General features: G+C 38.2%; 1 long non-coding RNA gene across 1 annotated transcript; it reads left to right on the forward strand.

The window, feature by feature from the left end:
* The first annotated feature begins 2,056 nt into the window (after positions 1-2,056).
* Positions 2,057-5,568, forward strand: LOC130459215 (uncharacterized). Its single transcript, XR_008918458.1, has 4 exons — positions 2,057-2,815; positions 3,866-4,056; positions 4,972-5,022; positions 5,109-5,568. It is a non-coding gene; the product is annotated as an uncharacterized lncRNA (long non-coding RNA).
* Positions 5,569-18,189: the final 12,621 nt, after the last annotated feature.

The following is an 18,189-nucleotide window of genomic DNA, read 5'->3' on the forward strand; positions in this document are numbered from 1 at the left end:
TATTCATTTCTTGCCTGTGACGATCTTAGCTCCCACTGAAACCAAGATCCGTCGGTTCCGAATATTCATAGATGGAGTATTTAATGCCATTAAATACTTGATCCGTTTACGTACTATTTGTGTGACCCTACGGGTTCAGTCAAGAGTAAGCTGTGGATTAATATCATTAATTCCACTTGAACTGAAGCGGCCTCTAGCTAGGCATTCAGCTCACTTGATCTCACTGAATTATTAACTTGTTAATTAATACTGAACCGCATTTATTAGACTTAACATAGAATGCATACTTGGACCAAGGGCATTATTTCCTTCACAATTCTAGTCTTTTACTCTCACGCTCGAGTGATGAGACAATATGGCTTGAAGCAAGAAATCCCGGATTGTGCTGAAGAGCATCCGAAACTTGTTGTACTGAACGATGATCGTCTCGAAGTTTGGAGGCGGTATTGGGTTGCCAAACCATTCTTGAACATTCAATTCCCACCTGATCCTGTTACTCTATCAGCGGGGTATATTGTATGGATGAAAGGTCCAAGCCAAAGGGACATTTCTCTCTCCGGCCAGTGGGAGCCCGGGGTTCTAGAGCTAGACGCCCTGCATCAACTGATTATGAAGAAGGTGACGGGAGTGTGGCCCGTCCGGTGCTTGACCGTTCTAGGTCCAAAGAAGGTTTGTAATCCTCCCGTCTTGCAAGACTAGCAAGTTCCTTCTCCCGCCGCTTGGGCAAGGGGAAGATTGATGAATGATTGCAGGGAAGAGCCAAGGTATAGTACTCAAGGTGCCAAGGGTCAAGAGCGTAGTCTCCCAACTCCAGATCTTTGTAGGCTTGATGTGTTTGAAATTATATTTGTAGGAGATGTGTTTTAGAGTGTGTTTAGAAAATGTGTTTAGGGAGTGTGTTTAGTGGAAGTGAAAAGGCTTTGAACTTCGCTTCACTTCATTCCAACCTTGTAATCGAATTAGCTTTGATAAAGTTATTTGAAGATTAAGTTGCTCAAAAATTATCTTTGTTAAGCGGGATTAGAACTTGTAGATTGTTGATTTAGCATGTTGGGTGATGAAAGCAATAACAAAAAAGCATCATCACAATAGAAAATAAAGTGTGGAATTAGTAAATATTATACATCACCACCTAGAAAAAGGACGACTAGGTGTAAACCACATCGCCTAGAAGAGCTGGGAGAGCAAAATAACATGAATAGTAAGTGTGTAATTGAAAGGTGCATTATTTAAAGGTGTGGAATTGAAATAAGCAATAAAATAAGAAATAAAGCATTAAACTTGTATGATAGAAATTGCATAACTGAAAATAGAAAATCCGATTGAGGAACACTTGCTAAAAAGTGATTTGGCTCCCCACGTATCCAATCGTGTAAATAATCTCACTTTAAAATGAGTTTCTCATTAAAAAATATCATCGATTTTGTATATAAACATTGAAATAAAGCATGGATATTGAACTTGGATATTGAAAATTGAGCTTGAACTTGAAAGTAGGAGGCTACGTTATTAAAGATTAAGACTTTTATGTAAAAGACTTCACCTTTAATAAGCTCCTTTACTTGAAATTGATTCTAGTTTAAAGGAAATTATGTCCACTTAAACATCATTGAATATTAGTCATTTAAATTGTATATTGAACATAGAAATTTGGATGTTCATATGTTCTAATTTGGAAACGGTTTTGCACTATTCCACACATCCCTGAACTTGCACAAAGTTATAGTTTTTGGAAGATTTTAAAGATTATTATCATAAGGAACACATTCAAAAGTGAAATCCTCAACTTATTAATCATGTTTTATTGAAAACAAAGCTTAAAAATTAAAACATGCAATTTGTAAAGGAAGTTTGGAAGATAATTTGAGCGAGGTTTCAAGTATGAAAAATCCTCAAATATTACTCCTTTGAAGCATTTCCTAGTTCGAGTGAGTATGAACATTACATGAACATCATAGGATTATTGAAAAAGCTTGAAGATTAAAGCATAAAACACTACTAGAATTAATGCTTTCAACGACCACTAACTAACGACGGGAGAAAAAAATTTCTCGTTAATAGAGATAAAACATAATTCACGTTAAAAAAAGTGGCGCGGGTTATCTGAAAAATTTAAAAAGATAAATTGGAGTTACATTTTCACCCTAGTGTCGTCGTTATTGTTCATCTTAAAATAAATTTATGAGTTTCCAGACTTTCCACCAAACTCACTGCACACCAAAACCTAAGTTTATTCTTCTGTGATTCAAGTTGTGGCGGCGAGGTGGGAATCCGGATACCCAAAGCCCAAATTCTTGCCCACCTTTCTTCGACTAAACCGCCTTTCTTTAATATCTCCAACCACTAACAACTTCAACCCTTGGGGGTAGACGATATTGGTGGTAGAATCGAAATACGTAAAGGCTTAATTGGTGGTGGATCTTGTAATGGATGGCGGTTTCGGTGGTGGAATTGGATTGTGTAAAACCACTTCCTCCGACAGTCCCGACCCCTCTCTCTCGGTCTCTCCTCCTATGGTTCTACCCTCCCTCTTTTCCTTGGCCTCCACCTCCGGCGACCTAAGTTGGCAAAGTAAATGATTAGGTTTTAGCAGGAAGAAAACTAAACCAACTGTATGGGAAAGTAATCTCTAACTAAAACAATACTAATTGAAATCAACACAAATAAATGAAACTGCAAAGTAAAACTAATTGATACCACAGTTGTTATGACGTTGAAGATGAATATGATGAGAATGAGGATGAGGTTGAGGATGAATGTCAGATTACTGAAGATGAAGATGAAGATGAAAATGATGATTATGAAGATGATGAAGGTTGCACAATCGATCCTCAGATCAAATGATTCGCATGTTTTAGATTCTTCCTACTCAAACATACTGTTGCTGCAGACCTGTTTTAACGTTTCGGTTGTGCGGAATTGTTGCGTTCAATATGCTTGATATTAAGTAGAGTTTGACTATTAACTTGAATGTTTAATACTTTTACTTTTAGTTTCTTAATTATTCATTTCCCTTAGATTATGTTATGGGTTATTCTGTTATGGATTCTGGTATGGGATGGTTTACATTGCTACTATGGTCAAATTGAGATTGTATTGGAAAGTTTTGCATATTTTAGCGGTATAACAGAGATTGGGTTGTTACAGAAGGGAAGGAAAGTCAACCTACTTTGAAGTTAGCCAACATTGTTCTAGCAAAATAAACATAAGTAAGCTGTAACACCAAAAGGATAATAGAATGATAAGCAAAATCCTACTAAAGCCTGATTTAATCAAGAACCAAGGCAGAGTATATGAACCAAGGTAATCTAAAGACTATGAATGCACAACTGAAATGCAGCAGCATGCTAAAAAATCTATATAATAGAATGATAAAAACCTGAGAGCGAGACCGATATGCCTTGACAGTATCAGTATGCAACTAGCATCACCTACCTAACCTAAGTAATAGAAACTCAAAACACCAAAATACAATGATTGAATGAATGAATTTGATCTGATTATAATTAATCTCAAAGTCTCGCAGAATATACATAGCCTAATTATGCTTCTATCATTATGGCTGCAAATGAGTGAATGCATTTTCGTAAATTAGGTTTGCTTACTGGAATTTAATAGTCTCATTGACTCTTAGTTTATGCCATCGCAACTTTATATGTTCTTCCGTGACATCCTTTATTCCACCTGATTAAACTACTTTCTATCAGGTGCTCTACTAATTTCTTATGACATTTCACTCTTTGAATTTTTTTTTATAAAAAAAAAGCCTATGCTTGTTGCCTGTTCACGACAATTTAAGCGTTATGTTTTTAGGAGGACTGATTTCCTGGTCGTTGCTCAACCTCACATTTTTCTTTTGGTGCAGTGGCTATATAACTGATAAGAGGCCTGGCTATACAGTTAGACTTGAGAACAAGAGGTTAACTTCTAGGTCCTGGTGGAGTTACCATGAATTTATTTTCCAACATTGATGTCTATTCAAAGGGAGCCACATAGGTAGCAACTAGAGAGTATTGATGAGCTTACATGTGAATACTCATCACTAATCAGTTAAAGGTATTTTTTTTTTCACTGTTTCTGATAAAAATGTTTATGTCTACTAGTTTTTCTGGTCGATGATGAGTGCTAACCAAATACCTGAACTAAATTTAGTATTTTAGTAGACCTTAGTTCTAGTAAGCGACGATCCTTGTGATTTTGGATTTAGCATTTGTTTGCTGCCTTGGTGTAGCCTAAATTAGTAAGGACCTTATATTGTTGGGTGTTATTGTTGGCCAAGTAGAGCGAAATTAATTATTTGAACATATTTTGTAAGCTAGATGGACTCATAAAATTTTTGGGGTCTTGTGAATAGAGATTTTGTTAACAATCTTAATGATTTATTGTTCCCATAAAAATTGAGGGTCTTAAGTCTTCGCAAATAGATTTTTATATAATTAAGATAAAATGGTAACAAAACTAACAACTGTTGTTAAGCTTGGAGCAGAGGAGATTTCTAAAATTTATTTGTATGTGCATCTAGTGCCTAGTGGAGATTTCTAGATTTTATTTGTATTTGAACTTAATTTTTTTTTGCTTGATTTTGATTGTTGAGTTGTTAATAAAAAACCGCATTGCTTGCAGCTTACCTCTGAAATCATAAAGCATGATTTTGAAAAAAAAATCTAATATGGTGAACGACCCTAGAAGCTAACCTGCCTATTAACATGCCAAATTCGGCTTTCAGTTCCGCATTTTCTGTTATCAAGATCTGGAACCAACTTCTCTTTGCAGAAGAGGGCCTTCTTCCAATTTTCATTCTCAGTTGACAAGTTTGACTTCCTTTTGTTAAATTCGGCTAATTTACCATCCAACTTCTGCCATTTCCTTTTCAAAATCCACCGCCAACTTATGAGATTAGAACATTGACAATTGGCCTTAATTAGAGTCACCGGTGTATGATACTAATTGAAATGGTTATATATGTTGTAGGAGGAAATTCATAACACAATGGAAGAAGAACTAACACTCTCCCATGTACAGGTACTTTTTATTCATTTATATCTTTTTTTAGATTTATTTTTACTTTCCCAAGTCATGATATTTAACTTGTTTGGTTCGTTATATAGGTAGCACAAAAGCGGTTTAAGTCGAAGTCTCGCGACCGGGTTTTGTTTGTTGGAGGAGGAATAACACTTAAAAAAATATCAGGATCACAACCAAGTAGGTTGGAACTTCAATCTTAGTTGAATGACGCAAACAAACAAAACAATGTTCTTACCAATATGTGGATACGGTACAAGAAGAAAATAATGCACTTAAGAGTCGCATGAGTTCAGTTGAAGATGAGCTTAATGAGCTTAAAGCATTAAAGAAGTGTTCTTACAACGCTTTTCAAGAGATGGCACTCCAAGAAAGAACACTTTAAATAGTTAGATTTTATTTTGTTCTTTTAGATTCAACAAGAATTACTTATCTTCTAGCTTTTTTAGAATTTAAAGACTACGGGATGTGATTTTTATTTCACATAACTTGAAATTCTATTGTAAAAATCTTTTGATTAATGAAATTTTCATTTGTTTTAATTGATTTATAGTTATTTATATTGTTTCACAAGGAAAATGTAGGTGCTTCGAATAGAACAAATAATATTATTATGGTTGCAATATTAAAGAGATAATAATTGGTGGTTATTGCCAAAATTTTAAATTTTTGACCGTTGGAGAGGACATTTAACAAGGGATTTTTTGGTCCTTATTGCTGAATTGATCATCGGGAGTAAGTATTTAACGACGAATTACTGTTTCATCGTTAACTTTTAACGATGAAATTGTAACTTCGTCGTTAACAATTAACGACGGATTACCATTTGTTCGTTAACTTTTAACGATGAAATTGTAACTTCGTCGTTAATAATTAACGACGAATTTTGATTTCGTCGTTAATGGTCAACGACGAAACGGTATTCCGTCGTTAATTGTTAACGACGAACCGATAATCCGTCGTTAATTGTTAACGACGAAATCATAATTCGTCGTTAATAAACACTAATTATTAACGACGAACATCGTCGTTAAAGCCAATAACGACGGAACCTGTTACAACGAACATCATGACCGTCGTTAAAAGTTTTAACGACGAAAATTGAGGCTTTTAACGACGAAATTGTTCGTCGTTAAATGTCACTTTTCTAGTAGTGAAAGTTAGAAATAATAGGATTTAGGGACTCTGATAACCTATATTTGGTAGGTTGATGCTTCCAATTTATTTTCCCAATTGCTTTTGTATTTAAAAGTGTAAGAGTTTTTTTAGAAAGTTTAAAGTTTTGAGAGGATTTATTTGTTGTGGATTGATTTTAGCATTACGATGTTAAGCCTAATTCTATGTTTTCTGCCTCAGGTATCTCAGAAAATGGGGGGGGGGGGGGGGTATATAGAAAAGACAGCTAAAACCAAAAGGCTTGCGCCTTGCGCTGGAGCCTTGCTGGCGCCTGGCGCATCGAATGCTGCCAAAAAAGGACGATGATGTCGTACTTTTTAAGCGCCTTGGCGGCGTACCTTTTGTACTATTTGCATTGTAGTGGGAATATGCTTTGCTTGGGAAGGTTATTTGCACGATTTTGAACACATTGCTTTGGGATTTTTGCACTGTTTGAACTCGGTTTTACGGGTCGGAGCCCTGGATGCTCGGTTTTATGGGTCGGCGCCCGAATCTGGATTTCTTAGTGTCATTTTGATTGAAAACATGATTCGGAGACCAATGGTGATGTCTGTCTCGAAAGTTTGTGTTTGGATTTGGATTTATGTTTAGAAAATTTAATTTTATACCAAGTTCCGAGATGGGGACGGACTTGGGGATCGGGACGGACTTTAGCAATTACTTGGAGTTGCACCAACCTTCAAGCTAGGCTATTGGTTTCCTCATTAGACCTAAGAGGAGACACAAATTAAGTGTCTATAGATTCCCCCACTTTGACTGAGAAAGCGCAAGTTAAAGTTTTTGTATTGGGACGGAGAACGGTAAAGGTGTTCTGCAATCAATACCATTTTTTGTACGACGGTACCCGCATAAAACAAGCGTTAGAAAAACGGTCGAGTCTACCTCCGGACTGGCCTAATAACTCAATTTTGTATGATTTGGAGCCCTTTACGACCCTTTCTTGGAACGGTGCTTGGCATCAAAAAATTCGAATTTTTGAATACCATGGATTAAGTCCGTTGGGTTTTTTTAAAACTTTGCTTGAAATGCCATTTGAGGTTTAACCGGATTGATCCACTAGAGATTGGAATTGAAATACACGGTGGGGAAATTTGGAACACTTCACATATTACTTGACTTTCCCGGAGCCTGAGTCAGCTAGGAGTGTGTCACTTAATTCCGCATGTTTTTCGGAGTTTGGATGCTCGAGATATTTATTTGTCATTGTTACTGAAACAGACATGTACCCGTATTTGCCGGAAAGGACTTTTGATTTGATGTTTGATGCCTGGCGCAGAAAACTGTAGCAGAAAAGTAAATATAATCAGTATGGAAGACCGCCCGGAGATTCCTGCATGCCCTCAATAGCATGCCCAACGCCTGCCGCAGGTGTGGGTTATATATACTCCTATGTGAGTTCGGTCGAATTGCTCACTCTTGCTTGCATTTTTGTTTCTTGAATTTTTCTTTTTCTCTTAGTCTCAAGATTTCCTCCTTGTCTCTCCTACCTCAATCCTTGTAAATATATAATTCAAGTTTTTCCTTTTGAAATTACCTTAGGCCCATGTGTATGAAGATTTCTTGTATTTTGAATTTCTTTGTATTGTATAAGGAGTAAAAATAATTCTCCCTTGGGTAGTTATGATGAAGGGCCCTTGATTTTTTTTATGTAGAATTGAAAAATGTTGAATTTTTTACCACGTTAGGGAGAGGTCACCCATACCTACGGGAATGGCATGTTGGAAATTGTTGATGGAATATTTGTATTCTAAAATGTGGGAATGTTGATAGTAGTAGGTGTTATCTTTCTTGTACTTCTATTGGAAATTTTTTGGTAGCAATCTTGAACATGAATTGTCGGAACTTTGAACTTGGAGATTTGTATCTTGTATTTGAGTTTTGTGTTGGGATTTGTAGATGCCTTGCTTGGCATAATTTTTCTTGGCAAGAGGGGATATAAATTTTTGTATGCTTCTTGAATGTGTTCTTGTAGGAAAGTGGTAGGCTTGGATAGCCTAGGCGTTGATGTAGACTTGAACACTTGCTTAGGCATGGGTAGCCTAGGCGTTGGTGTAGACTCTGAGTAGTCCTTTGAATAGGGATCCCTGGCGGAGTTTGTACTAACACTAGGGATGTTTCATCTTGTAGGATAGAGTTAGATAGCATAAGATAGCCCCCAGGATTGAAACTTTGTATTTGAATATTCTAACATTCTTCCCCGTCGTACTCGAAGGAAGATGTTTGAGTGCTCTACCAGTCGGGCTATTTAGGAGGACGTTTCCAATATAGAAGTGGGAGAGATGGAGGGTGTGCAGGTTGGAGGTATGGTCCTGCAGGAGAAGACCATTTTTGATAACCGGGGATTGAGACGTGAGGATCTGGTTTTCAACCGGACACACCATCTATCTCATCGGTCGCTTATGGGCGTGGTATGGTTTTGTATTCTGGTTTGATTTTTTTTGGATCAAGTTTATTTGTACTGACTTTATTTTGTTGTAGACCGAACCTGTGGGCATCCGAGTATTCTGGTATCAGGGAGACCTCACGAAAGCTTTCAAGTATCTCCAGGATCATGAGGACACGATGGTGCTATGGGAGCAGTCTCGCCTTGCCCCGTTCTGGGAGGCGATCAAGGGTTTCGAGGGTTTGCTGGCGTTAAGGCCAAGACACAAGTCCTTTTGGAGTGGTGGTGGGACACCACTTGCACGTTTTATATGCGTTGGGGAGAGATCACGATCACTCCCTTTGATTTTTCTTTGATCATCAAACTCTCTTTTTCGGAGAGGGATGTTGAGTTTGCAGTGACTTAATTAAATTGGGGCAGCCCTGGTGTCGAGGATTTGATGGGGCCCACTGTGAGGCAATTATCGCGCGAGTGTAACTCATACTCTTTAATGCAAATTTTAGATGGTATCGAGTTGTCGGGTGCAACAGCGGAGCAGAGGGTTCGCCTCTTCTTACTAAAGCTTGTCTGTCGGATGATCATTCCGGGAAGGAGTAGTCGTGTATTGGTACACTACTTAGAGCCTTTGAGGGACCTAAGATCTATTTTGGGATTCAGTTGTGGTAGCTTAGTATATAGCCACTTTTTGTTGGCAGCTGAAATTGATGATCTTGAGGAACAGGGAACCTGTACATTATAGAGTTTACCAACAGGAAAGAAAGCACTTCGGAGCAAGTGGGTTTATACGGAGAAGGGATCAGACGATGGGAACTTGCTCAGATTGAAGGCCAGATTGCTCTGTTTAGGAAATCATTAGGAAGAAGGCTTGGACTACAATGAATCATTTGCCCTAGTGGCAAAAATGGCGATAGTTCGTACTTTTCTAGCAGTTGCAGCAGTTAAAAATTGGGAAGTGCACCAGATGGATGTTCAAAATGCGTTCTTTCATGGAGACTTAGAAAAAAAAATTATATAAAGAACCCTCCAGGCTTTCAGAATAACAATGTAGGCGAAGTATGCCGGATGAGAAAGTCTTTGTATGGTCTAAAACAAGCACCTAGGTGTTGGTGTAACACCCTAATAATTCCTTGCTTTTATAAAACCATTTTCCATCTTAAAATAAAGGAATTACTAAAGTATTACCGCCACCGTGATAACGGTTAAGGCTATTACCAGAATTACGCAGCGGAATTTAATGTCAACTAACTTTTCAAAATATAAATAATTAAATTATCGAGGCCTCCTACAAATTGGAACCATAATGGCCCAAACCAAATTATTAAAAGTTCAACAATTCAAAACACAATTAACGGTTTTTTCATGAAATGCCCCTGAGGTTTCACGAAATTCACCAAATACCCCTGCGTGTTTCAAAATACATAATATACCCCTATTTTTTTCATACTGTTCACCAAATACCCTTATTTTGACTTTCCGTTAGTCCTCCGCTAAGTCATGTTTATAATTCACCAATTGCACATATTTATAAACTTTTTGCACAATATACACTTATTTGTAAATTTGTTTGCACCAAATACCCAAATAGTGAAGAGCATAGGTTAAGGCTGGGTGAGGAGGCTCCGATATATCTTCAGTAACAACAACCATATCGATACTCATCCCGCAAATATCATCTTCCCTGTTGAAGCTGTCATTACCAGTACCAAACTCAACACCATCCAAGGGACAATTGAAACAAACACCTCCATCATTCACCATATGTCCAAATTCTACCTCTTGAAGGTACCCATCATCTTTAGTAATCTTACAATGACAATCAATCTTGTAAATGCTATCATTATCTGCAGAACCAATGGTAGGACGCCAAAATTCCTCTGCAGGGAAATAACTATTATCCCAGGCATCTTTTAGTATCCTATCATCACACTTATTTTTTTTTGGGAACTTCTGGAATTCCATAGGCGTGTTATTCCACCAGAAATTCCATCCAGCGAAAAGAGGGTAATCCCCTTTACAATAAGCACCATAATCAGCTCCTAGATCTTCAAGCCACCCCGTAATGGCGGTTAATGTGGAGCTAATATCCATCCCAAAAGGATCAGCAGGCAACAATTCACGAATGTCCCTATCCTCTGAACCACCATGAACCATATTCTCTTTAGGAAGATGGACCGGAAAGATCCGATGCAAAAAATTCAAAGCCATCCCCAAAATAACAACAAATCAACAAACTCTCTCCTCCAACAATCAACCCGAGCAAATATACGATGTAGCCGCCTCCCAAATATGGTTCTGAACATTATGAATCGAAACCCTAGAAACTGTAGCTGACAATGGCGGTGGCGAAATCAATGGAGATGGCGGTGGCGGCAACATTACCAGATTAGACCCAGGACTCGGAGGAGGATATGGGTTTAAGGTTGGATTCGAATCAGGAGGCGGGTGCGGATTCGTGTTGGGGTTAGTGCTAATCAATGGGCTAGACATATTATTGTTTTTTAACAGAGCAAAAATGGCAGGAGTGAGAAAATAGAGTGAAGAAGATGATGAAATAGGAAATTGGGAATCTGGGATGAAGATGAATGGGTCTAGGAACAGGAGAGGAGAGAAGAGAAGAAGTGTTTTTTTATTTTTTTTTATTTTTAAGTGAATTGTAGAATATTGGATGAGTAAGGGTATAAAGGTAAAATAACACTAACGGAACATTAACGGTCGTTAAGTTCAAGGGTATTTGGTGCAAAATAAGTTTAAATAGGGGTATATTATGTATTTTGAAACACGTAGGGGTATTTGGTGAATTTCGTGAAACCTCATGGGCATATCATGAAAAATAGTTTTAAAGTACGAAAGCATGCAACTCTCTCAATCATCCCAAGCCACATGATTTCGATCGTACTTCGATCTACCAACCTGCTATATTATTCTACTCCGCAACAATGCAAGTGCAAATGATTGATCATCATAGGGTCATTAAGGCAAAGGCCATGACCAAAAGTCACAAAGCACGTAGTCAGCAAAAAGATGAGTACTTACAAGACTAGAGTGAAATAAAGCTATAAACATACATCACTCACTAAGTACTAATCAACATGCAAAAGCCATTTAATGATTAACAAGCAAATCATAAAGAAAAGACTCGACTCTTGACTTGACTCTTGACTCACAATTTAATTAGAATATGCTTCGAACGGGCCAAAAGAGTGTTCCATAAAGGAAGGGTGTTGGGAGCCCACCAAACACCATAATAAATAATAAATAACGGACCACACCGAGTGTCGGGCCATACCGACGGAATTACAGCGCATAATATGAATGAAACAACGTCTTGTATCATTAGTAGGAGATCAAGCTTTCCGGCAAGGCTCTCCCCATTGTTCATACTCAAGGTATATACGTTCCAAGAGTTTTGAAGCTTGTTCTGGTTGCACTTTACGTTTATTAATATTTTATTAAAGCGAACTCGAGACTCAAACAAACATACATACATACAATTAATAAACAACAACCAAAACAATCTTATTTTAATTCTTTAGGACTTGTGATCAATCATCAAGACATAGTGAAATTACTACCAAGTTCCTTCTCACAAAAGGTGAGATTCCACATCATGCCCATTAACATGAGGGTTGTGCCCTTGCACGACAAATCCTAATTCATTTCATATAAAATATTCTCAACTGAACCCTACATGTGCGGTGGCTTACGTGAGCTAACCCTTCACATGTGGTAAAATAAATAGTACAACGTGGTACGAATAATTGGCTCAAAAGTATGTTAGACATCCCGTACAATAGCATAACAATAAATAATTCATCCCTTGCATGTGAAACAAACCATACATGCATAAATATTGAACAACATGATTGACAATGAAATCCATACTCATAATAATCCCAACATGCTTGTTCAACCAATAATTCAATAATGTCAATATAATAATCCACATGATCGTTCACCAAACAAATATGAATCCACATAATATAATTCACATCAACAACAATCATGTAATGTCCTTGATAAATACTGTGGTCGCCCTAGACTTGTACGTACCTTGAATACCTAAGCGTAGGGGCCACTTTGCAAAACGATCACTTACTTAGAAATCACCTCCTATCATCAAAATAATGAAATTTTAATTATTTCCATGTTCACTAAATTCCCAGCAACTTTAAAAAATTTAAAACCTTGTTAAAACTTAAGAATTCAATCTTCCTTTAATAAAATAATCGTCTCAATTTGTAAAACTAATCCACGATCCGATCCGCAAGGACCATGATTGGGAATTGTTTGATTGTCTTTCTCTTTTTTTGAGGAACGATACACCGGCAACTCCCATCATATGAAATGGGTTCAGCGTCCAATTATGAAACCCTAGTATGAACAGTTTTTTGAAATTGTCAATATAATCGAATAATTAGATTCAAAAGATCTTTCCGTCTTACATGATTCTATAGAATTGTTTTGTCATTTCCATTTAATTTATGAACCATTCATTCGCTATAAACTAAAAAATTATGAAATATTTATCTATACTAATTTATTAAAAATGAATCGAATGAAAACATACTTTTTTCCAACCTTAAAATCAATAAAAATCAACACTTTAGACCTTTTTTTATAAATCTAAAAATATATTTGATTATGATAATTAAATTAATCACCTAATTATGCTAATCAATTGACCCATTAGGTCTAGGTTAAAACCCTAATTTGAAATTCCCAATAATACCAATTTAACATCATAAAAATCAATTCTTTATTAAATAAACGAATCTTAAAATACGCCTCATGAATCACAACATATAAATCCTCCAACTACGGTGTTCATAACCGATTCCCAGCATTTTAATTATTCAAAAAAAAAATAATAATATAATTTAAAATATGGAATTGAAATAGAATAGGTAAGGAAAAAGAGGATTATACCACAAAAATTGTGATTGGGCGAAAGAATTGAACGAACGAACGAATAAAACACACACACACACTCGACGTGTGTGCGCGCGGCAGAGGGGTGACGAGCAAGGCACAGCAGCGCTGGGCGCTGGATGCTGTGCGCGAGGAAGGGGCGAGAGAGCAGGGACGCGCGAGCGCTGGGCGCGGGGGTGTGTGCGCTGGGCGAGAGGGGAAGCAGCAAGGCAGGGCGAGAGGGGCAACAAGCAGAGCAGCAGCGCAGGGCACTCGAGTGCGCATTGCGGGCTGCGAGGCAAGAGAGGGAGTGGGCGAGCGAAGGCAGCGACGGGCGAGCACGAAGGCACGAGGCTTCTCGTGATGTGCGGCACTGCGGGCAGGACAAGAGGGAGAGGAGAGGAGGAGTATGGGGCAAGAAAAGCAAGAGAGGGTTTATGAAAAATAAGGGGGACCATTTAATGAGGAGAGTCCTATTTATAGGCTCTCATATCACTAGTGGGCTAAGCTTGGCAATTTGATATTGGGATTAGCATTTAAGCTTTAATCCTTTTTATTGGGCTTGATTAATAAAACGAGTTGGACTTTTCATTTAAAACCCCAACCTTTTAAAATTACTTGCGACCCATTAAATTTTCCGACTCGAAAATTAAATTCGTTTCGTAATTAATTAAAATAATAAATATTCTAATTAATTGAAATACATGTAAATAATATTTAAATGCGAAATAAATTCTAAAAATCGTAAAATGGGAAAAAAATATAATGAAATTTATTTATAAATATTATAAAAATACGAGGTATTACAGTCTACCCTCCTTAAAAGAAGTTTCGTACCGAAACTTGGGTTCGGAAATCAAAATTCAAACTCAAAAGTTGAGACTTTATGAGACTTTAATGCGTTCACTTGCAAAATTTTAAGTTGTTGTACTCTTTACATGATAAAACAGGACAATAATAAGTGCAAATTCAATAGAAAGCACTAAATTGAGCATAAAATAGGGGAAAACAAGGTAAAAAGCACGAAATTCTACCGCACTCTACCTCCCTTAAAAGACACGAGTTACGACCCCGTAACTCAACTAACCTCGGGAAAACGACCAGGATATTTCTTTCTTATTTCGTCCTCGGCTTCCCAAGTTGCTTCCTCGGATTCTTGATTAGACCACAACACTTTGAAAATTTTCACATCCTTAGTACGTGTAGTACGCACTTTACTATCCAGGATTTTGACAGGTCTTTCCTTGAAAGTTAAACTTTGGTCTAATTCTATGGTCTCCGGTTGCAACACATGCGACTTATCTGGAACATATTTCCTTAACTGAGATTTGTGGAACACATTATGCACTCTATGCAAGTCCATAGGCACGGCTAGTCTATAGGCTACCTTTCCAATTCGCTATAAGATTTCATATGGGCCTATGTACTTAGGGCTTAATTTCCCTTTCTTTCCATATCTCATGACACCTTTCATTGGTGACACTTTGAGAAACACCTTATCACCTATGTTGAACTCTTCATCCCTACGTTTCAAGTCCGCATAACTCTTTTGGCGATCCTGCGCCGCTTGAATTTTCAATTGGATGGTTCGGATTTGGTTCATGGTGTCCTCTATCATTTGAGGTCCGAACACTACGGTTTCACTAATGTCATTCCAACAAAGGGTACTTCTACACTTCCGTCCATACAGGGCCTCAAATGGTGCCATCCGTATACTAGCATGATAGTTATTGTTACATGAAAACTCAATCAAATCCAGGCTATCTTCCCAACTTCCTTGGAAATCGATGACGCATGCTCGCAGCATGTCCTTAAGGGTTTGGATGGTTCTCTCAGTTTGTCCATCTGTGGCTGGGTGGAAGGCTATACTCATTTTCAATGTTACCAAAGCTCTTCTGCACACTTTTCCAGAAATTCGAAAGAAACCTTGAATCCCTATCTGATACGATATCCTTAGGAACTCCATGTAACCTCACAACATTGTTAATGTAAGCTTTAGCAAGTTGTTCTATTTTCCAGGTTTCCTTCATTGATATAAACACTGCTGACTTGGTCAACCTATCTACCACGACCCAAAATGTATCATTTCCGGTTTTCGATTTAGGCAAACAAGTGACGAAGTCCATAGAAATACAGTCCCATTTCCAGCTTGGAATCTCTAAAGGTTGGACCTTTCCTTGAGGTCTCCTGTACTCTATCTTAACCTTCTGATAAATCAGGCATCTAGCCACAAATTCAGCCACTTCATTTTTCATCCTTGGCCACCAATAGATCTTTTTCAAATCTTTATACAACTTGTCACCACCTGGGTGCACAGAATATGGCGTATTGTGCCCTTTCTTCATCAATTTTTCCTTCAATTCTCCATACTTTTGAGGCACACACCACCTGCCTTTGTACCTCAAACTTCCATCATCATGGATTCTGAAATCTAATTCCTTACCTTGCGAAATCTTTTCCTTGATTCGCTCCAACTTCACATCACTAGCCTGATTCTCCCTAATCTTATCAAATTGACGGCTGGATGGTTAAGGCATTCATCATTCCCTCAATACTTTCACCATTCACTATTTCAATATTCAAACGCTGCATGTCCTTACACAGCTCGTTAGCAACTACTAACGCATTAACACTATAACTTGATTTCCTACTCAAGGCATCCGCGACTACATTGGCTTTTCCTTCATGGTACTGAATATCTAAATCATAGTCCTTGATTAACTCCAACCACCTTTGTTGGTGCATATTCAGATCCTTCTGTGTGAAAATGTACTTTAAACTCTTATGATCCGTGAATATTCTACACTTCACACCATACAGATAGTGTCTCCATATCTTCAATGCAAACACTATGGCGGTTAGCTCTAGATCATGGGTAGGGTAATTGGATTCATATGGCTTCAACTACCTCGACGCATATGCAATAACCTTCCCGTGCTGCATCAACACACACCCTAAACAATTTTTGGAAGCATCACTATACACATCATAGGTACCACTCTCATGTGGCAAGGTTAGCACCGGGCCGGTTGTCAATCGCGTCTTCAAGGCTTGGAACGCCTCCTCACACTGGTCATTCCATTCAAACTTTGCTTCCTTCTTCATCAAGGTTGTCATTGGCTTGGCTGTCCTAGAAAGGTCTTGCACAAAGCGTCTATAGTAGCTAGCTAGTCCCAGAAAACTTCGAATGTCAGTCACACTCTTAGGTGTAGGCCATTCACTAACAGCTTTGATCTTAGCAGGGTTTACTGCCACTCCTTCTATAGACACAAAGTGTCCCAAAAATGCAACCCTTTCCAACCAAAACTCACACTTTGAGAACTTGGCATACAACTGGTTATCTCTCAAGGTACTCAACACAGATCTCAAGTGTTCAGTGTAGTCCTCTTCACTCTTCGAATACACCAGGATGTCATCTATGAAAACCACTACAAACTTGTCCAAATAGGCATGGAACACACGGTTCATTAAGTCCATAAATATTGCAGGTGCATTGGTTAACCCAAAAGGCATAACAGTGAACTCATAATGTCTGAATCTAGTCCTGAATGCGGTCTTTGGTATATCGTGATCAGCGATTCTCAATTCATGATAACCCGAGGGCAAATCGTTCTTTGAAAAGATTCCTGCTCCTTTCAGTTGGTCAAATAGGTCCTCTATCCTAGGTAAAGGATACTTATTCTTGATCGTGACCTTATTGAGCTCCCTATAGTCTATACAGAGCCTCATACTTCCATCCTTTTTCTTCACAAACAAGACTGGTGCTCCCCAAGGCGATGCACTTGGCCTAATGTAACCTTTCTCCAATAGATCCTCCAACTGGCCTTTCAACTCATTCATTTCTGCTGGAGCCATTCGATATGGTGCTTTCGAGATAGGCGCGGTTCCAGGCACTAAGTCTATGGTAAAGTCAATAGGTCGATTGGGAGGCATCCCCGGGATCTCTTCCGGAAACACGTCGAGGAATTCATTAACTACTGAAATGTCTTCAGGTTGATCTTTGATTACATGCTCTAGGTTTCTCACATTGCATAAGAAGACTGGGTTCCCTTTACTGAGTAGCTTCACGAGTTCCATTGCTGTGATAATCCCTATGTTCTTAGGCTTACCAAAACGACGATACGACACTCCTTTGCCTAAGCTAGACCTCAAGTGAACCTTCTGCTTCTCACAATCTATTTTGTCTTTGAACATGGCCAAGCAGTTGTGAGGGGGTCGAAAAAGCACGAGGCTAATGCGTGACCTCGTCCCTCGTGGGTGTGACGATTCTTTTTATTCAATCAAGTGTAATTGGATTTCCTGTGAGTTTACACCCAATTGACGAGTAATATAGGAGTCGCCATTCAGTTTTTAACGACAATGAGAAAAACTGACAAAACCCGGTTATCGTGACATAAAGGGAGTGCAATTATGTTTGACCACGACGGCCGTAGGTTCCCTTGTGATCCCTGGTGTGGGGATCTCTCAACATACACCCGCAAGGTAGAGAATGAGGGTTCGGGGGACTGTAACTACCGAGAGGAGTACTCGCTCGTCGATAACTCCAGAGGCAGGATATCCTTACTAGCTCAGCATAAATAATTGAAGGGATATGCGTTAACTATTAAACTAATCTGAGTTGATTTTAGCAATATGCAACATATAATACTAGATCGATCGCGATTATCTGATTTAAATATCATTAAGGGACCTAGCATGAT

The sequence above is a fragment of the Spinacia oleracea genome, chromosome 4 (genome assembly GCF_020520425.1).
Source record: "Spinacia oleracea cultivar Varoflay chromosome 4, BTI_SOV_V1, whole genome shotgun sequence".
NCBI classification, from domain to species: domain Eukaryota; kingdom Viridiplantae; phylum Streptophyta; class Magnoliopsida; order Caryophyllales; family Amaranthaceae; genus Spinacia; species Spinacia oleracea.